Consider the following 17,680-nt stretch of genomic DNA (forward strand, 5'->3'; position numbering starts at 1 on the left):
CAGTACTTTTCTCTAGATGACATCAACATTTTTTTCTTTGTATTGACAGGACAACTATTTGGTGTGTAAAAAGACCGTGAGGCTGTTGCACATCACATTTTTTTTGAGGTTGTAAAGTGAGTGAAATGGATATAGAGCCCATGTGTGTGAGAGTCAAGGGCTTACGGCCATACCACTCTGAACACGCCCGATTTCGTCTGATCTCGGAAGCTTAGCAGGGTCGGGCCTGGTTAGTACTTGGATGGGAGACCGCCTGGGAATACCAGGTGCTGTAAGCTTTTTTGTTTCATTGTGAGGAAAGGGCAGCTTTTAGTGGGGACCAGCATGAGCGAGCTTCCCTCACACACCTTTTCTTGAAGCGCCCTACACAGCTTTCGGATGGAATGTCATGCAGTGTGTAATTTGAAGTAGACAGATTGCAGATGCAGTACTTTTCTCTAGATGACATCAACATTCTTTTCTTTGTATTGACAGGACAACTATTTGGTGTGTAAAAAGACTGTGAGGCTGTTGCACATCACATTTTTTTTGAGGTTGTAAAGTGAGTGAAATGGATATAGAGCCCATGTGTGTGAGAGTCAAGGGCTTACAGCCATACCACTCTGAACACGCCCGATCTCGTCTGATCTCGGAAGCTTAGCAGGGTCGGGCCTGGTTAGTACTTGGATGGAAGACTGCCTGGGAATACCAGGTGCTGTAAGCTTTTTTGTTTCATTGTGAGGAAAGGGCCGCTTAGAGACTTTGGGGACCAGCATGAGCGAGCTTCCCTCACACACCTTTTCTTGAAGGGCCCTCTGCAGCTTTGGAATGGAATTTCATGCAGTGGTTAATTTGAAGAAGACAGATGGCAGATGCAGTACTTTTCTCTCGATGACATCAACATTCTTTTCTTTGATTGACAGGACACGTATTTGGCGTGTGAAAAGACCCTGAGGCTGTTGCGCATCACTTTTTTTCTGAGGTTGTAAATTGTGTGAAATGGATATAGAGCCCATGTGTGTCAGAGTCAAGGGCTTACGGTCATACCACTCTGAACACGCCCGATCTCGTCTGATCTCGGAAGCTAAGCAGGGTCGGGCCTGGTTAGTACTTGGATGGAAAACCGCCTGGGAATACCAGGTGCTGTAAGCTTTTTTATTTCTTTGTGAGGAAAGGGCAGCTTTGAGTCTTTGGGGACCAGCATGAGCGAGCTTCCCTCACACACCTTTTCTTGAAGCGCCCTCCACAGCTTTGGAATGGAATGTCATGCAGTGGTTAATTTGAAGTAGACAGATGGCAGATGCAGGACTTTTCTCTAGATGACATCAACATTCTTTTGTTTTATTTACAGGACACCTATTTGGCGTGTGAAAAGACCCTGAGGCTTTTGCGCTTCACTTTTTTTCTGAGGTTGTAAAGTGAGTGAAATGGATATAGAGCCCATGTGTGTAAGAGTCAAGGGCTTACGGCCATACCACTCTGAACACGCCCGATCTCGTCTGATCTCGGAAGCTAAGCAGGGTCGGGCCTGGTTAGTACTTGGATGGGAGACCGCCTGGGAATACCAGGTGCTGTAAGCTTTTTTGTTTCATTGTTAGGAAAGGGCAGCTTTGAGTGTTTGGGGACCAGCATGAGCGAACTTCCCTCACACACCTTTTCTTGAAGCGCCCTCCACAGCTTTTGAATGGAATGTCATGCAGTGTGTAATTTGAAGTAGACAGATTGCAGATGCAGTACTTTTCTCTAGATGACATCAACATTCTTTTCTTTGTATTGACAGGAGAACTATTTGGTGTGTAAAAAGGCCGTGAGGCTGTTGCACATCACATTTTTTTTGAGGTTGTAAAGTGAGTGAAATGGATATAGAGCCCATGTGTGTGAGAGTCAAGGGCTTACGGCCATACCACTCTGAACACGCCCGATCTCGTCTGATCTAGGAAGCTTAGCAGGGTGGGTCCTGGTTAGTACTTGGATGGAAGACCGCCTGGGAATACCAGGTGCTGTCAGCTTTTTTGTTTCATTGTGAGGAAAGGGCAGCTTTGAGTGTTTGGGGACCAGCATGAGCGAGCTTCCCTCACACACCTTTTCTTGAAGCGCCCTCCACAGCTTTGGAATGAAATGTCATGCAGTGGTTAATTTGAAGTAGACAGATGGCAGATGCAGTACTTTTCTCTAGATGACATCAACATTCTTTTCTTTTATTGACAGGACACCGATTTGGCGTGTGAAAAGACCCTGAGGCTGTTGCGCATCACTTTTTTTCTGAGGTTGTAAATTGTGTGAAATGGATATAGAGCCCATGTGTGTCAGAGTCAAAGGCTTATGGCCATACTACTCTGAACACGCCCGATCCCTTCTGATCTCGGAAGCTAAGCAAGGTCGGGTCTGGTTAGTACTTGGATGGAAGACCCCCTGGGAATACCAGGTGCTGTAAGCTTTTTTATTTCTTTGTGAGGAAAGGGCAGCTTTGAGTCTTTGGGGACCAGCATGAGCGAGCTTCCCTCACACACCTTTTCTTGAAGTTCCCTCCACAGCTTTCGAATGGAATGTCATGCAGTGTGTAATTTGAAGTAGACAGATTGCAGATGCAGTACTTTTCTCTAGATGACATCAACATTTTTTTCTTTGTATTGACAGGACAACTATTTGGTGTGTAAAAAGACCGTGAGGCTGTTGCACATCACATTTTTTTTGAGGTTGTAAAGTGAGTGAAATGGATATAGAGCCCATGTGTGTGAGAGTCAAGGGCTTACGGCCATACCACTCTGAACACGCCCGATTTCGTCTGATCTCGGAAGCTTAGCAGGGTCGGGCCTGGTTAGTACTTGGATGGGAGACCGCCTGGGAATACCAGGTGCTGTAAGCTTTTTTGTTTCATTGTGAGGAAAGGGCAGCTTTTAGTGGGGACCAGCATGAGCGAGCTTCCCTCACACACCTTTTCTTGAAGCGCCCTACACAGCTTTCGGATGGAATGTCATGCAGTGTGTAATTTGAAGTAGACAGATTGCAGATGCAGTACTTTTCTCTAGATGACATCAACATTCTTTTCTTTGTATTGACAGGACAACTATTTGGTGTGTAAAAAGACTGTGAGGCTGTTGCACATCACATTTTTTTTGAGGTTGTAAAGTGAGTGAAATGGATATAGAGCCCATGTGTGTGAGAGTCAAGGGCTTACAGCCATACCACTCTGAACACGCCCGATCTCGTCTGATCTCGGAAGCTTAGCAGGGTCGGGCCTGGTTAGTACTTGGATGGAAGACTGCCTGGGAATACCAGGTGCTGTAAGCTTTTTTGTTTCATTGTGAGGAAAGGGCCGCTTAGAGACTTTGGGGACCAGCATGAGCGAGCTTCCCTCACACACCTTTTCTTGAAGGGCCCTCTGCAGCTTTGGAATGGAATTTCATGCAGTGGTTAATTTGAAGAAGACAGATGGCAGATGCAGTACTTTTCTCTCGATGACATCAACATTCTTTTCTTTGATTGACAGGACACGTATTTGGCGTGTGAAAAGACCCTGAGGCTGTTGCGCATCACTTTTTTTCTGAGGTTGTAAATTGTGTGAAATGGATATAGAGCCCATGTGTGTCAGAGTCAAGGGCTTACGGTCATACCACTCTGAACACGCCCGATCTCGTCTGATCTCGGAAGCTAAGCAGGGTCGGGCCTGGTTAGTACTTGGATGGAAAACCGCCTGGGAATACCAGGTGCTGTAAGCTTTTTTATTTCTTTGTGAGGAAAGGGCAGCTTTGAGTCTTTGGGGACCAGCATGAGCGAGCTTCCCTCACACACCTTTTCTTGAAGCGCCCTCCACAGCTTTGGAATGGAATGTCATGCAGTGGTTAATTTGAAGTAGACAGATGGCAGATGCAGGACTTTTCTCTAGATGACATCAACATTCTTTTCTTTTATTTACAGGACACCTATTTGGCGTGTGAAAAGACCCTGAGGCTTTTGCGCTTCACTTTTTTTCTGAGGTTGTAAAGTGAGTGAAATGGATATAGAGCCCATGTGTGTAAGAGTCAAGGGCTTACGGCCATACCACTCTGAACACGCCCGATCTCGTCTGATCTCGGAAGCTAAGCAGGGTCGGGCCTGGTTAGTACTTGGATGGGAGACCGCCTGGGAATACCAGGTGCTGTAAGCTTTTTTGTTTCATTGTTAGGAAAGGGCAGCTTTGAGTGTTTGGGGACCAGCATGAGCGAACTTCCCTCACACACCTTTTCTTGAAGCGCCCTCCACAGCTTTTGAATGGAATGTCATGCAGTGTGTAATTTGAAGTAGACAGATTGCAGATGCAGTACTTTTCTCTAGATGACATCAACATTCTTTTCTTTGTATTGACAGGAGAACTATTTGGTGTGTAAAAAGGCCGTGAGGCTGTTGCACATCACATTTTTTTTGAGGTTGTAAAGTGAGTGAAATGGATATAGAGCCCATGTGTGTGAGAGTCAAGGGCTTACGGCCATACCACTCTGAACACGCCCGATCTCGTCTGATCTAGGAAGCTTAGCAGGGTGGGTCCTGGTTAGTACTTGGATGGAAGACCGCCTGGGAATACCAGGTGCTGTCAGCTTTTTTGTTTCATTGTGAGGAAAGGGCAGCTTTGAGTGTTTGGGGACCAGCATGAGCGAGCTTCCCTCACACACCTTTTCTTGAAGCGCCCTCCACAGCTTTGGAATGAAATGTCATGCAGTGGTTAATTTGAAGTAGACAGATGGCAGATGCAGTACTTTTCTCTAGATGACATCAACATTCTTTTCTTTTATTGACAGGACACCGATTTGGCGTGTGAAAAGACCCTGAGGCTGTTGCGCATCACTTTTTTTCTGAGGTTGTAAATTGTGTGAAATGGATATAGAGCCCATGTGTGTCAGAGTCAAAGGCTTATGGCCATACTACTCTGAACACGCCCGATCCCTTCTGATCTCGGAAGCTAAGCAGGGTCGGGCCTGGTTCGTACTTGGATGGAAGACCGCCTGGGAATACCAGGTGCTGTAAGCTTTTTTATTTCTTTGTGAGGAAAGGGCAGCTTTGAGTCTTTGGGGACCAGCATGAGCGAGCTTCCCTCACACACCTTTTCTTGAAGTGCCCTCCAAAGCTTTCGAATGGAATGTCATGCAGTGTGTAATTTGAAGTAGACAGATTGCAGATGCAGTACTTTTCTCTAGATGACATCAAAATTTTTTTTCTTTGTATTGACAGGACAACTATTTGGTGTGTAAAAAGACCGTGAGGCTGTTGCACATCACATTTTTTTTGAGGTTGTAAAGTGAGTGAAATGGATATAGAGCCCATGTGTGTGAGAGTCAAGGGCTTACGGCCATACCACTCTGAACACGCCCGATCTCGTCTGATCTCGGAAGCTTAGCAGGGTCGGGCCTGGTTAGTATTTGGATGGAAGACCGCCTGGGAATACCAGGTGCTGTAAGCTTTTTTGTTTCATTGTGAGGAAAGGGCCGCTTTGAGTCTTTGGGGACCAGCATGAGCGAGCTTCCCTCACACACCTTTTCTTGAAGCGCCCTCTGCAGCTTTGGAATGGAATTTCATGCAGTGGTTAATTTGAAGAAGACAGATGGCAGATGCAGTACTTTTCTCTCGATGACATCAACATTCTTTTCTTTTATTGACAGGACACCGATTTGGCGTGTGAAAAGACCCTGAGGCTTTTGCGCATCACTTTTTTTCTGAGGTTGTAAAGTGAGTGAAATGGATATAGAGCCCATGTGTGTGAGAGTCAAGGGCTTACGGCCATACCACTCTGAACACGCCCGATCTCGTCTGATCTTGGAAGCTTAGCAGGGTCGGGCCTGGTTAGTACTTGGATGGAAGACCGCCTGGGAATACCAGGTGCTGTAAGCTTTTTTGTTTCATTGTGAGGAAAGGGCCGCTTTGAGTCTTTGGGGACCAGCATGAGCGAGCTTCCCTCACACACCTTTTCTTGAAGCGCCCTCTGCAGCTTTGGAATGGAATTTCATGCAGTGGTTAATTTGAAGAAGACAGATGGCAGATGCAGTACTTTTCTCTCGATGACATCAACATTCTTTTCTTTTATTGACAGGACACCGATTTGGCGTGAGAAAAGACCCTGAGGCTGTTGCGCATCACTTTTTTTCTGAGGTTGTAAATTGTGTGAAATGGATATAGAGCCCATGTGTATAAGAGTCAAGGGCTTACGGCCATACCACTCTGAACACGCCCGATCTCGTCTGATCTCGGAAGCTAAGCAGGGTCGGGCCTGGTTAGTACTTGGATGGAAGACCGCCTGGGAATACCAGGTGCTGTAAGCTTTTTTATTTCTTTGTGAGGAAAGGGCAGCTTTGAGTCTTTGGGGACCAGCATGAGCGAGCTTCCCTCACACACCTTTTCTTGAAGTGCCCTCCACAGCTTTCGAATGGAATGTCATGCAGTGTGTAATTTGAAGTAGACAGATTGCAGATGCAGTACTTTTCTCTAGATGACATCAACATTTTTTTCTTTGTATTGACAGGACAACTATTTGGTGTGTAAAAAGACCGTGAGGCTGTTGCACATCACATTTTTTTTGAGGTTGTTAAGTGAGTGAAATGGATATAGAGCCCATGTGTGTAAGATTCAAAGGCTTACGGCCATACCACTCTGAACACGCCCGATCTCGTCTGATCTCGGAAGCTAAGCAGGGTCGGGCCTGGTTAGTACTTGGACGGGAGACCGCCTGGGAATACCAGGTGCTGTAAGCTTTTTTGTTTCATTGTGAGGAAAGGGCAGCTTTGAGTGTTTGGGGACCAGCATGAGCGAACTTCCCTCACACACCTTTTCTTGAAGCGCCCTCCACAGCTTTTGAATGGAATGTCATGCAGTGTGTAATTTGAAGTAGACAGATTGCAGATGCAGTACTTTTCTCTAGATGACATCAACATTTTTTTTCTTTGTATTGACAGGACAACTATTTGGTGTGTAAAAAGACCGTGAGGCTGTTGCACATCACATTTTTTTTGAGGTTGTAAAGTGAGTGAAATGGATATAGAGCCCATGTGTGTGAGAGTCAAGGGCTTACGGCCATACCACTCTGAACACGCCCGATCTCGTCTGATCTCGGAAGCTTAGCAGGGTCGGGCCTGGTTAGTACTTGGATGGAAGACCGCCTGGGAATACCAGGTGCTGTAAGCTTTTTTGTTTCATTGTGAGGAAAGGGCCGCTTTGAGTCTTTGGGGACCAGCATGAGCGAGCTTCCCTCACACACCTTTTCTTGAAGCGCCCTCTGCAGCTTTGGAATGGAATTTCATGCAGTGGTTAATTTGAAGAAGACAGATGGCAGATGCAGTACTTTTCTCTCGATGACATCAACATTCTTTTGTTTTATTGACAGGACACCGATTTGGCGTGTGAAAAGACCCTGAGGCTGTTGCGCATCACTTTTTTTCTGAGGTTGTAAAGTGAGTGAAATGGATATAGAGCCCATGTGTGTGAGAGTCAAGGGCTTACGGCCATACCACTCCGAACACGCCCGATCTCGTCTGATTTCGGAAGCTTAGCAGGGTCGGGCCTGGTTAGTACTTGGATGGAAGACCGCCTGGGAATACCAGGTGCTGTAAGCTTTTTTGTTTCATTGTGAGGAAAGGGCCGCTTTGAGTCTTTGGGGACCAGCATGAGCGAGCTTCCCTCACACACCTTTTCTTGAAGCGCCCTCTGCAGCTTTGGAATGGAATTTCATGCAGTGGTTAATTTGAAGAAGACAGATGGCAGATGCAATACTTTTCTCTCGATGACATCAACATTCTTTTCTTTTATTGACAGGACACCGATTTGGCGTGTGAAAAGACCCTGAGGCTGTTGCGCATCACTTTTTTTCTGAGGTTGTAAATTGTGTGAAATGGATATAGAGCCCATGTGTATAAGAGTCAAGGGCTTACGGCCATACCACTCTGAACACGCCCGATCTCGTCTGATCTCGGAAGCTAAGCAGGTTCGGGCCTGGTTAGTACTTGGATGGAAGACCGCCTGGGAATACCAGGTGCTGTAAGCTTTTTTATTTCTTTGTGAGGAAAGGGCAGCTTTGAGTCTTTGGGGACCAGCATGAGCGAGCTTCCCTCACACACCTTTTCTTGAAGCGCCCTCCACAGCTTTCGAATGGAATGTCATGCAGTGTGTAATTTGAAGTAGACAGATTGCAGATGCAGTACTTTTCTCTAGATGACATCAACATTTTTTTCTTTGTATTGACAGGACAACTATTTGGTGTGTAAAAAGACCGTGAGGCTGTTGCACATCACATTTTTTTTGAGGTTGTAAAGTGAGTGAAATGGATATAGAGCCCATGTGTGTGAGAGTCAAGGGCTTACGGCCATACCATTCTGAACACGCCCGATCTCGTCTGATCTCGGAAGCTTAGCAGGGTCGGGCCTGGTTAGTATTTGGATGGAAGACCGCCTGGGAATACCAGGTGCTGTAAGCTTTTTTGTTTCATTGTGAGGAAAGGGCCGCTTTGAGTCTTTGGGGACCAGCATGAGCGAGCTTCCCTCACACACCTTTTCTTGAAGCGCCCTCTGCAGCTTTGGAATGGAATTTCATGCAGTGGTTAATTTGAAGAAGACAGATGGCAGATGCAGTACTTTTCTCTCGATGACATCAACATTCTTTTCTTTTATTGACAGGACACCGATTTGGCGTGTGAAAAGACCCTGAGGCTTTTGCGCATCACTTTTTTTCTGAGGTTGTAAAGTGAGTGAAATGGATATAGAGCCCATGTGTGTGAGAGTCAAGGGCTTACGGCCATACCACTCTGAACACGCCCGATCTCGTCTGATCTTGGAAGCTTAGCAGGGTCGGGCCTGGTTAGTACTTGGATGGAAGACCGCCTGGGAATACCAGGTGCTGTAAGCTTTTTTGTTTCATTGTGAGGAAAGGGCCGCTTTGAGTCTTTGGGGACCAGCATGAGCGAGCTTCCCTCACACACCTTTTCTTGAAGCGCCCTCTGCAGCTTTGGAATGGAATTTCATGCAGTGGTTAATTTGAAGAAGACAGATGGCAGATGCAGTACTTTTCTCTCGATGACATCAACATTCTTTTCTTTTATTGACAGGACACCGATTTGGCGTGAGAAAAGACCCTGAGGCTGTTGCGCATCACTTTTTTTCTGAGGTTGTAAATTGTGTGAAATGGATATAGAGCCCATGTGTATAAGAGTCAAGGGCTTACGGCCATACCACTCTGAACACGCCCGATCTCGTCTGATCTCGGAAGCTAAGCAGGGTCGGGCCTGGTTAGTACTTGGATGGAAGACCGCCTGGGAATACCAGGTGCTGTAAGCTTTTTTATTTCTTTGTGAGGAAAGGGCAGCTTTGAGTCTTTGGGGACCAGCATGAGCGAGCTTCCCTCACACACCTTTTCTTGAAGTGCCCTCCACAGCTTTCGAATGGAATGTCATGCAGTGTGTAATTTGAAGTAGACAGATTGCAGATGCAGTACTTTTCTCTAGATGACATCAACATTTTTTTCTTTGTATTGACAGGACAACTATTTGGTGTGTAAAAAGACCGTGAGGCTGTTGCACATCACATTTTTTTTGAGGTTGTTAAGTGAGTGAAATGGATATAGAGCCCATGTGTGTAAGATTCAAGGGCTTACGGCCATACCACTCTGAACACGCCCGATCTCGTCTGATCTCGGAAGCTAAGCAGGGTCGGGCCTGGTTAGTACTTGGATGGGAGACCGCCTGGGAATACCAGGTGCTGTAAGCTTTTTTGTTTCATTGTGAGGAAAGGGCAGCTTTGAGTGTTTGGGGACCAGCATGAGCGAACTTCCCTCACACACCTTTTCTTGAAGCGCCCTCCACAGCTTTTGAATGGAATGTCATGCAGTGTGTAATTTGAAGTAGACAGATTGCAGATGCAGTACTTTTCTCTAGATGACATCAACATTTTTTTTCTTTGTATTGACAGGACAACTATTTGGTGTGTAAAAAGACCGTGAGGCTGTTGCACATCACATTTTTTTTGAGGTTGTAAAGTGAGTGAAATGGATATAGAGCCCATGTGTGTGAGAGTCAAGGGCTTACGGCCATACCACTCTGAACACGCCCGATCTCGTCTGATCTCGGAAGCTTAGCAGGGTCGGGCCTGGTTAGTACTTGGATGGAAGACCGCCTGGGAATACCAGGTGCTGTAAGCTTTTTTGTTTCATTGTGAGGAAAGGGCCGCTTTGAGTCTTTGGGGACCAGCATGAGCGAGCTTCCCTCACACACCTTTTCTTGAAGCGCCCTCTGCAGCTTTGGAATGGAATTTCATGCAGTGGTTAATTTGAAGAAGACAGATGGCAGATGCAGTACTTTTCTCTCGATGACATCAACATTCTTTTGTTTTATTGACAGGACACCGATTTGGCGTGTGAAAAGACCCTGAGGCTGTTGCGCATCACTTTTTTTCTGAGGTTGTAAAGTGAGTGAAATGGATATAGAGCCCATGTGTGTGAGAGTCAAGGGCTTACGGCCATACCACTCTGAACACGCCCGATCTCGTCTGATCTCGGAAGCTTAGCAGGGTCGGGCCTGGTTAGTACTTGGATGGAAGACCGCCTGGGAATACCAGGTGCTGTAAGCTTTTTTGTTTCATTGTGAGGAAAGGGCCGCTTTGAGTCTTTGGGGACCAGCATGAGCGAGCTTCCCTCACACACCTTTTCTTGAAGCGCCCTCTGCAGCTTTGGAATGGAATTTCATGCAGTGGTTAATTTGAAGAAGACAGATGGCAGATGCAGTACTTTTCTCTCGATGACATCAACATTCTTTTCTTTTATTGACAGGACACCGATTTGGCGTGTGAAAAGACCCTGAGGCTGTTGCGCATCACTTTTTTTCTGAGGTTGTAAATTGTGTGAAATGGATATAGAGCCCATGTGTATAAGAGTCAAGGGCTTACGGCCATACCACTCTGAACACGCCCGATCTCGTCTGATCTCGGAAGCTAAGCAGGGTCGGGCCTGGTTAGTACTTGGATGGAAGACCGCCTGGGAATACCAGGTGCTGTAAGCTTTTTTATTTCTTTGTGAGGAAAGGGCAGCTTTGAGTCTTTGGGGACCAGCATGAGCGAGCTTCCCTCACACACCTTTTCTTGAAGTGCCCTCCACAGCTTTCGAATGGAATGTCATGCAGTGTGTAATTTGAAGTAGACAGATTGCAGATGCAGTACTTTTCTCTAGATGACATCAACATTTTTTTCTTTGTATTGACAGGACAACTATTTGGTGTGTAAAAAGACCGTGAGGCTGTTGCACATCACATTTTTTTTGAGGTTGTTAAGTGAGTGAAATGGATATAGAGCCCATGTGTGTAAGATTCAAGGGCTTACGGCCATACCACTCTGAACACGCCCGATCTCGTCTGATCTCGGAAGCTAAGCAGGGTCGGGCCTGGTTAGTACTTGGATGGGAGACCGCCTGGGAATACCAGGTGCTGTAAGCTTTTTTGTTTCATTGTGAGGAAAGGGCAGCTTTGAGTGTTTGGGGACCAGCATGAGCGAACTTCCCTCACACACCTTTTCTTGAAGCGCCCTCCACAGCTTTTGAATGGAATGTCATGCAGTGTGTAATTTGAAGTAGACAGATTGCAGATGCAGTACTTTTCTCTAGATGACATCAACATTTTTTTTCTTTGTATTGACAGGACAACTATTTGGTGTGTAAAAAGACCGTGAGGCTGTTGCACATCACATTTTTTTTGAGGTTGTAAAGTGAGTGAAATGGATATAGAGCCCATGTGTGTGAGAGTCAAGGGCTTACGGCCATACCACTCTGAACACGCCCGATCTCGTCTGATCTCGGAAGCTTAGCAGGGTCGGGCCTGGTTAGTACTTGGATGGAAGACCGCCTGGGAATACCAGGTGCTGTAAGCTTTTTTGTTTCATTGTGAGGAAAGGGCCGCTTTGAGTCTTTGGGGACCAGCATGAGCGAGCTTCCCTCACACACCTTTTCTTGAAGCGCCCTCTGCAGCTTTGGAATGGAATTTCATGCAGTGGTTAATTTGAAGAAGACAGATGGCAGATGCAGTACTTTTCTCTCGATGACATCAACATTCTTTTCTTTTATTGACAGGACACCGATTTGGCGTGTGAAAAGACCCTGAGGCTGTTGCGCATCACTTTTTTTCTGAGGTTGTAAATTGTGTGAAATGGATATAGAGCCCATGTGTATAAGAGTCAAGGGCTTACGGCCATACCACTCTGAACACGCCCGATCTCGTCTGATCTCGGAAGCTAAGCAGGGTCGGGCCTGGTTAGTACTTGGATGGAAGACCGCCTGGGAATACCAGGTGCTGTAAGCTTTTTTATTTCTTTGTGAGGAAAGGGCAGCTTTGAGTCTTTGGGGACCAGCATGAGCGAGCTTCCCTCACACACCTTTTCTTGAAGTGCCCTCCACAGCTTTCGAATGGAATGTCATGCAGTGTGTAATTTGAAGTAGACAGATTGCAGATGCAGTACTTTTCTCTAGATGACATCAACATTTTTTTCTTTGTATTGACAGGACAACTATTTGGTGTGTAAAAAGACCGTGAGGCTGTTGCACATCACATTTTTTTTGAGGTTGTAAAGTGAGTGAAATGGATACAGAGCCCATGTGTGTGAGAGTCAAGGGCTTACGGCCATACCACTCTGAACACGCCCGATCTTGTCTGATCTCGGAAGCTTAGCAGGGTCGGGCCTGGTTAGTACTTGGATGGAAGACTGCCTGGGAATACCAGGTGCTGTAAGCTTTTTTGTTTCTTTGTGAGGAAAGGGCAGCTTTGAGTCTTTGGGGACCAGCATGAGCGAGCTTCCCTCACACACCTTTTCTTGAAGCGCCCTCTGCAGCTTTGGAATGGAATTTCATGCAGTGGTTAATTTGAAGAAGACAGATGGCAGATGCAGTACTTTTCTCTAGATGACATCAACATTCTTTTCTTTTATTGACAGGACACCTATTTGGCGTGTGAAAAAACCCTGAGGCTTTTGCGCTTCACTTTTTTTCTGAGGTTGTAAAGTGAGTGAAATTGTTATAGAGCCCATGTGTGTAAGAGTCAAGGGCTTACGGCCATACCACTCTGAACACGCCCGATCTCGTCTGATCTCGGAAGCTAAGCAGGGTCGGGCCTGGTTAGTACTTGGATGGGAGACCGCCTGGGAATACCAGGTGCTGTAAGCTTTTTTGTTTCATTGTGAGGAAAGGGCAGCTTTGAGTGTTTGGGGACCAGCATGAGCGAACTTCCCTCACACACCTTTTCTTGAAGCGCCCTCCACAGCTTTGGAATGGAATGTCATGCAGTGTGTAATTTGAAGTAGACAGATTGCAGATGCAGTACTTTTCTCTAGATGACATCATCATTCTTTTCTTTGTATTGACAGGACAACTATTTGGTGTGTAAAAAGGCCGTGAGGCTGTTGCACATCACATTTTTTTTGAGGTTGTAAAGTGAGTGAAATGGATATAGAGCCCATGTGTGTGAGAGTCAAGGGCTTACGGCCATACCACTCTGAACACGCATGCGCCAATCAGACGGTACGCTGACAGCACGACACACGGAGGTCGCGGACTCCGCTTTTCCCATTTCTTTCGTTTTTTTCAGCCTTTTTCATTGTTCTTCCTTATTTTCCGTGCATTTTTGGTTCGTTTTTAGAGTGAACATTTTTTCCCCCCGACAGTTTTTATACTGATCGGGGGAGGTCAATTTGAGTTTTTTTTTTTCCTAATGGAAAACTTTCGGACGGACCAAATGGATTTGAACTCTGCAAACGGATTTCAGATTACGAGCATGGAAAACGGACTTGACATAAACGCACAAACAGGTGAAGAAAATGAAAAATGGTTGCTTGTTAAAAGAAACAATCAGAAACGAAACATGAAGAAGTCGGAAGGAAAACTGCCGGAGGGAAATGCGAGAGCGGCTTCCGCAGCGACAGCGGGGGAAAGACGGCGAGCAGCGGCTGATTCAGAGGAGATGAGCGCTGGAGCCGGTCCACAGGCAACGAGAGCTGGTGGCCTGAAGAACAGAGCTGAAGACGTGGTTCCGAGAAGACCTGGGCAGCGAGGAGCTACTGGAGAGGCGACGGAGAGTGAGAGAGAATTGGCGGCGGAAAGACATGCGGCGTCTGGTGGGGAAAGGCAGCTGCAGCAGCGACATGGAGCGGCGAAATCTGCGGGTGGCGACCACAAGTATGACAGAGAACTGACGGTCGGTGTCGAGGTAACTGGGCAGGATGAAGTCCCAGTTCTCGAATTAATGAGATGCATAAGAGCACTGTGTGGAGGTTTAATAGCCTGTAGGGCGACAGGGCCGCAGAAATATGAAATTACCATGTCACACATCAAAGGGAAAGAGAGAATCCTAGATGGTTTCAAAATTGGGGACAACACAGTGCATGTCAAAGATCTGTGTAATGATGAACTCATGGTTTCTTTTTTAAGCTTACCAGCTTACATCAGAGATGAGGAAATTTTACAAAAGCTAGAAGGGTGGGGAGTCTCAGCTGCATCAACTATAAGGAGGAGGATGTGGCCGGGTACGCAAATTGCTGATGGGACGCGGTTTCTCAAAGTAAAGTTTACAGATAAAGTCCAATCTCTGCCTTATTCAGCACGGTTTGACACAGCAATGGGACCGGAATATTTCAGGGTCATACATGATAGGCAGGCTAGGGTGTGTAGGATGTGCCTCCAGCCGGGGCACATCCTAAGGGACTGTCCTGAGTTCTCCTGCCATAAGTGTGGTGTCCAGGGGCATTATGCAAGGGAGTGCAACAGGAAACCTAATAAGATACAGAAATGTGAGGTGTGTTGGAACAAAATTGATGAATGTAATTGTAATTATAGTGATGAGGATATTGTGCTGGAATCTGGATCTGAGGAGCTGTACAGTGAGATGGAAGGTTTAAGTGAGGGAGGAACGGAGGATGAGGAGGAAGATGACGAGGTGGGTAGTGGCGCCGCCAAGCAGGCTGCCGGTGAGGGTTACGCCCCTCAGAGAACCCAGAGCCCTCCTAAAGTGGTGCAGAGCCCAGGCACAAGGCTTGGTTCAAGTCTGAATGACATGAGCACTGACTCAGGCCCACAGCAGAGAGGAAAGGATGGAGGAGGAAACGGGTCCGAAAAGGAGCCGGAGCCTTCTCAACTCCTGGAATCAATGGAGGTGGGGGATACCCCAAGAGAATTGCAGCCGGCGGCAGCCACATCCACCAGGGTACCTACCTTAAATGTGCCCTCCACCTTCCCTCCTCAGAGTAGATCAAACAGTGACTCGGAAATGGACTTTGCCACAATAAAAAATATTCGGAAAAAGCACACCTCAATAAAAGATGCTGCGATGAAGAAAAAACAGAAGAAAGAAGAAGGGAGAGGTAAAAAATCTTGAGGGAAAATTGGCTGTTTAAAGGTTTTTTTGGTCTGACCATGTTTCTGCTGCACTCCCTTAATGTCAATGGACTTCGCACTTATGGCAGGATGACCGCCATTTTACTTAAAAGCAAGTGTGACATTCTCTGCTTACAGGAGACAAGGTGGGAAGGGGATAGCGTGGCGGCAGCAAGCAAAATGTGGGAAGGAGATGTCTTTTTTAGCAACGGCACAAGTAAATCTTGTGGCGTAGCTCTTTTAGTAAAAAAGACTATAAGTACCAATAGCAAGTTAATATATCATGACAAAAAAGGTAGAATACTTATTATAGATGTTTGCATAAACAATAGAACATACAGAATTGTTAACATATATGCCAGTAACTGTGAAAAGGAAAGGAAAATGTTTCTAAATAGTATAAGCAGATGGATAGATCATAGAACCATAATAATAGGAGATTTCAATATCGCATTAACTAAGGATGATATATCAATTAACAATGTATACAAGAATGACACAAGCAGAACTGAGCTATATAATTTAATGAATATTCACAATTTGACAGATGTATGGAGAATTCACAACCCATTCAAGAAAGAGTACTCCAGAAGACAGGTTGTGCAGGGAAAAATGAAACAAGCCAGAATAGATTTATGTCTAGCGGCCCCTGAAGCAACAAAACAGATCAATAAAATACAATATAATTATAACGCATGGAGTGATCACGCAACAATTGAGTGTTACTTGGGTGCTGCAGGAGGTTTCAGGGGGGGAGGTACCTGGTGCCTCAACTCCAGCCTCCTGGCAGATTCAACTTACGTTAAAAAAATCACAAAACTGCTTGATTATGCAAAAATTGAAATGAAAATAGAAAATAATTTTATAGAAAAGTGGGAAATTCTAAAGCAAAGAATTAAAAGAAGTAGTATAAATTATAGTAAAGAGAAAAAGTGGAGAGAGGAGCTGGAAGAAAATCGACTAAGAAAATTAATCAATCATGAAATAGCATTATTTGATAAAGAACCTAACAGAAACACAGAAAACTATGAATTATATAAAGCAAAACTAGGAAACATAGAAAAAATAAAATGCAGAGGTGCAATGATAAGAAGCAGAGTTAAAAATTTAGTAGAAGGAGAAAAATGCACCGCATATTTTTTGGGGCTCGAAAAGCAAAAACAAAACAAAACTATAATAGAAAAAATCAACGATATAACTGGAAAAGAATATGACGATCAAGAAAATATACTAAGAGTAACTACAGAGTTTTATAAGGAATTATTTGATAATGGATATAGCAATAGCGAAGAGGTAGACAAGTTGTTATCAAATATCCAAACTAGTATTTCAGTGGAGGATAAGGAATGGTCTGATGCACAAATTACTATTAATGAGATAAAGACGGCAATAGATAGCTTAAATAAAAACAAAAGTCCAGGGGTAGATGGTTTAACAGCAGAATTTTATATTTGTTTCAAAGAGCAGATAGCTCCCCTGTTGCTGTCATTGTACCACTCAATGGAACGGGAACAGAGAACATCCAATACATTCACTGCAGGAATAATTTCACTTATCTACAAAAATAAAGGTTCAAAACAGGATATAACAAACTATAGACCAATAAGTTTACTCAATACAGATTACAAGATACTGACCAAAACACTGGCAAACAGGCTTAAACTTACAATAGGAACCATTATTGGTAATACACAGGCATACGGCATACCAGATAGAGACATCATAGATACGATCCTTACAATAAAGGATACCGTCAGGACAATGGCAGCACAGGGGGGGTATCTGCTCGGAATTGATTTGGAGAAAGCATTCGACAGAGTAGAACATCTTTTCTTATATAAAACTTTAAAAAGATTTGGATACGGTGAAGGCTTTATTAGATGGATTAAATTATTATACGATAACGCATACAGTCAAATAAAGATAAATGGACAACTAACAGAAAAGATCAAATTAAAAAGATCGGTAAGGCAAGGATGCCCGCTTTCAGCTCTTTTATACAGTATTGTTGCTGAGCCACTAGCTTTAAGTATAATGAATGATACAAATATTATAGGTATAAAAACATATAGAGACAAAGTCGTTAAAATAGCACAATTTGCGGATGATATCAATATAATGTTTAAAAATGAAGAAAATTTAAATTATATTATAAAACATCTAGAAAGATATGAAAAAGCATCAGGAGCTAAGGTTAACAGAAATAAGTCAGAAATGATGGAATTCGGTAAAAATAGTTTAAAAAATAATTGGGGTTTTAGCACTAAAGAATACAGGAAAATACTGGGTGTATACATTGGTAAAAATGAAGGGGAAGCCAGGGACTTAGGGTGGAGAGAACTTGTAAAAA

General features: G+C 44.8%; 27 non-coding genes and 4 pseudogenes across 27 annotated transcripts; all 31 read left to right on the top strand.

Moving 5' to 3' along the window:
• Nucleotides 1-159: 159 nt before the first annotated feature.
• On the top strand, nt 160-278 carry LOC147266868 (5S ribosomal RNA). The gene has a single exon (XR_015114261.1). It is a non-coding gene; the product is annotated as a 5S ribosomal RNA (ribosomal RNA).
• A 306-nt stretch (nt 279-584) lies between these two features.
• Nucleotides 585-703, top strand: LOC147266869 (5S ribosomal RNA). Its single transcript, XR_015114987.1, has one exon. It is a non-coding gene; the product is annotated as a 5S ribosomal RNA (ribosomal RNA).
• Nucleotides 704-1,012: 309 nt separating this feature from the next.
• Nucleotides 1,013-1,131, top strand: LOC147266870 (5S ribosomal RNA). Its single transcript, XR_015113183.1, has one exon. It is a non-coding gene; the product is annotated as a 5S ribosomal RNA (ribosomal RNA).
• Nucleotides 1,132-1,440: 309 nt separating this feature from the next.
• Nucleotides 1,441-1,559, top strand: LOC147266871 (5S ribosomal RNA). The gene has a single exon (XR_015114480.1). It is a non-coding gene; the product is annotated as a 5S ribosomal RNA (ribosomal RNA).
• A 310-nt stretch (nt 1,560-1,869) lies between these two features.
• On the top strand, nt 1,870-1,988 carry LOC147266872 (5S ribosomal RNA; annotated as a pseudogene).
• A 309-nt stretch (nt 1,989-2,297) lies between these two features.
• On the top strand, nt 2,298-2,416 carry LOC147266873 (5S ribosomal RNA). The gene has a single exon (XR_015115347.1). It is a non-coding gene; the product is annotated as a 5S ribosomal RNA (ribosomal RNA).
• Nucleotides 2,417-2,726: 310 nt separating this feature from the next.
• Nucleotides 2,727-2,845, top strand: LOC147266874 (5S ribosomal RNA). The gene has a single exon (XR_015114262.1). It is a non-coding gene; the product is annotated as a 5S ribosomal RNA (ribosomal RNA).
• Nucleotides 2,846-3,151: 306 nt separating this feature from the next.
• LOC147266875 (5S ribosomal RNA) lies at nt 3,152-3,270 on the top strand. Its single transcript, XR_015114988.1, has one exon. It is a non-coding gene; the product is annotated as a 5S ribosomal RNA (ribosomal RNA).
• Nucleotides 3,271-3,579: 309 nt separating this feature from the next.
• Nucleotides 3,580-3,698, top strand: LOC147266876 (5S ribosomal RNA). The gene has a single exon (XR_015113185.1). It is a non-coding gene; the product is annotated as a 5S ribosomal RNA (ribosomal RNA).
• A 309-nt stretch (nt 3,699-4,007) lies between these two features.
• LOC147266877 (5S ribosomal RNA) lies at nt 4,008-4,126 on the top strand. Its single transcript, XR_015114491.1, has one exon. It is a non-coding gene; the product is annotated as a 5S ribosomal RNA (ribosomal RNA).
• Nucleotides 4,127-4,436: 310 nt separating this feature from the next.
• LOC147266878 (5S ribosomal RNA) lies at nt 4,437-4,555 on the top strand (annotated as a pseudogene).
• Nucleotides 4,556-4,864: 309 nt separating this feature from the next.
• On the top strand, nt 4,865-4,983 carry LOC147266879 (5S ribosomal RNA). Its single transcript, XR_015114552.1, has one exon. It is a non-coding gene; the product is annotated as a 5S ribosomal RNA (ribosomal RNA).
• A 311-nt stretch (nt 4,984-5,294) lies between these two features.
• Nucleotides 5,295-5,413, top strand: LOC147266880 (5S ribosomal RNA). The gene has a single exon (XR_015114749.1). It is a non-coding gene; the product is annotated as a 5S ribosomal RNA (ribosomal RNA).
• A 309-nt stretch (nt 5,414-5,722) lies between these two features.
• On the top strand, nt 5,723-5,841 carry LOC147266881 (5S ribosomal RNA). The gene has a single exon (XR_015114868.1). It is a non-coding gene; the product is annotated as a 5S ribosomal RNA (ribosomal RNA).
• Nucleotides 5,842-6,150: 309 nt separating this feature from the next.
• On the top strand, nt 6,151-6,269 carry LOC147266882 (5S ribosomal RNA). Its single transcript, XR_015112726.1, has one exon. It is a non-coding gene; the product is annotated as a 5S ribosomal RNA (ribosomal RNA).
• A 310-nt stretch (nt 6,270-6,579) lies between these two features.
• Nucleotides 6,580-6,698, top strand: LOC147266883 (5S ribosomal RNA). Its single transcript, XR_015112754.1, has one exon. It is a non-coding gene; the product is annotated as a 5S ribosomal RNA (ribosomal RNA).
• A 311-nt stretch (nt 6,699-7,009) lies between these two features.
• On the top strand, nt 7,010-7,128 carry LOC147266884 (5S ribosomal RNA). The gene has a single exon (XR_015114108.1). It is a non-coding gene; the product is annotated as a 5S ribosomal RNA (ribosomal RNA).
• Nucleotides 7,129-7,437: 309 nt separating this feature from the next.
• Nucleotides 7,438-7,556, top strand: LOC147266885 (5S ribosomal RNA; annotated as a pseudogene).
• A 309-nt stretch (nt 7,557-7,865) lies between these two features.
• On the top strand, nt 7,866-7,984 carry LOC147266886 (5S ribosomal RNA). Its single transcript, XR_015113508.1, has one exon. It is a non-coding gene; the product is annotated as a 5S ribosomal RNA (ribosomal RNA).
• A 310-nt stretch (nt 7,985-8,294) lies between these two features.
• Nucleotides 8,295-8,413, top strand: LOC147266887 (5S ribosomal RNA). Its single transcript, XR_015115190.1, has one exon. It is a non-coding gene; the product is annotated as a 5S ribosomal RNA (ribosomal RNA).
• A 309-nt stretch (nt 8,414-8,722) lies between these two features.
• LOC147266888 (5S ribosomal RNA) lies at nt 8,723-8,841 on the top strand. The gene has a single exon (XR_015114869.1). It is a non-coding gene; the product is annotated as a 5S ribosomal RNA (ribosomal RNA).
• A 309-nt stretch (nt 8,842-9,150) lies between these two features.
• Nucleotides 9,151-9,269, top strand: LOC147266889 (5S ribosomal RNA). The gene has a single exon (XR_015112727.1). It is a non-coding gene; the product is annotated as a 5S ribosomal RNA (ribosomal RNA).
• Nucleotides 9,270-9,579: 310 nt separating this feature from the next.
• On the top strand, nt 9,580-9,698 carry LOC147266890 (5S ribosomal RNA). Its single transcript, XR_015114502.1, has one exon. It is a non-coding gene; the product is annotated as a 5S ribosomal RNA (ribosomal RNA).
• A 311-nt stretch (nt 9,699-10,009) lies between these two features.
• On the top strand, nt 10,010-10,128 carry LOC147266891 (5S ribosomal RNA). The gene has a single exon (XR_015114109.1). It is a non-coding gene; the product is annotated as a 5S ribosomal RNA (ribosomal RNA).
• A 309-nt stretch (nt 10,129-10,437) lies between these two features.
• LOC147266892 (5S ribosomal RNA) lies at nt 10,438-10,556 on the top strand. Its single transcript, XR_015114110.1, has one exon. It is a non-coding gene; the product is annotated as a 5S ribosomal RNA (ribosomal RNA).
• Nucleotides 10,557-10,865: 309 nt separating this feature from the next.
• On the top strand, nt 10,866-10,984 carry LOC147266893 (5S ribosomal RNA). Its single transcript, XR_015112729.1, has one exon. It is a non-coding gene; the product is annotated as a 5S ribosomal RNA (ribosomal RNA).
• A 310-nt stretch (nt 10,985-11,294) lies between these two features.
• LOC147266894 (5S ribosomal RNA) lies at nt 11,295-11,413 on the top strand. The gene has a single exon (XR_015114513.1). It is a non-coding gene; the product is annotated as a 5S ribosomal RNA (ribosomal RNA).
• Nucleotides 11,414-11,724: 311 nt separating this feature from the next.
• On the top strand, nt 11,725-11,843 carry LOC147266895 (5S ribosomal RNA). Its single transcript, XR_015114111.1, has one exon. It is a non-coding gene; the product is annotated as a 5S ribosomal RNA (ribosomal RNA).
• Nucleotides 11,844-12,152: 309 nt separating this feature from the next.
• Nucleotides 12,153-12,271, top strand: LOC147266896 (5S ribosomal RNA). The gene has a single exon (XR_015112730.1). It is a non-coding gene; the product is annotated as a 5S ribosomal RNA (ribosomal RNA).
• Nucleotides 12,272-12,581: 310 nt separating this feature from the next.
• Nucleotides 12,582-12,700, top strand: LOC147266897 (5S ribosomal RNA; annotated as a pseudogene).
• A 309-nt stretch (nt 12,701-13,009) lies between these two features.
• Nucleotides 13,010-13,128, top strand: LOC147266898 (5S ribosomal RNA). The gene has a single exon (XR_015114525.1). It is a non-coding gene; the product is annotated as a 5S ribosomal RNA (ribosomal RNA).
• Nucleotides 13,129-17,680: the final 4,552 nt, after the last annotated feature.

This window comes from Aulostomus chinensis, chromosome 4 (genome assembly GCF_037954235.1).
Source record: "Aulostomus chinensis isolate RoL2024-O1b breed Wild chromosome 4, RoL_Achi_v1.0, whole genome shotgun sequence".
Lineage (NCBI taxonomy): Eukaryota > Metazoa > Chordata > Actinopteri > Syngnathiformes > Aulostomidae > Aulostomus > Aulostomus chinensis.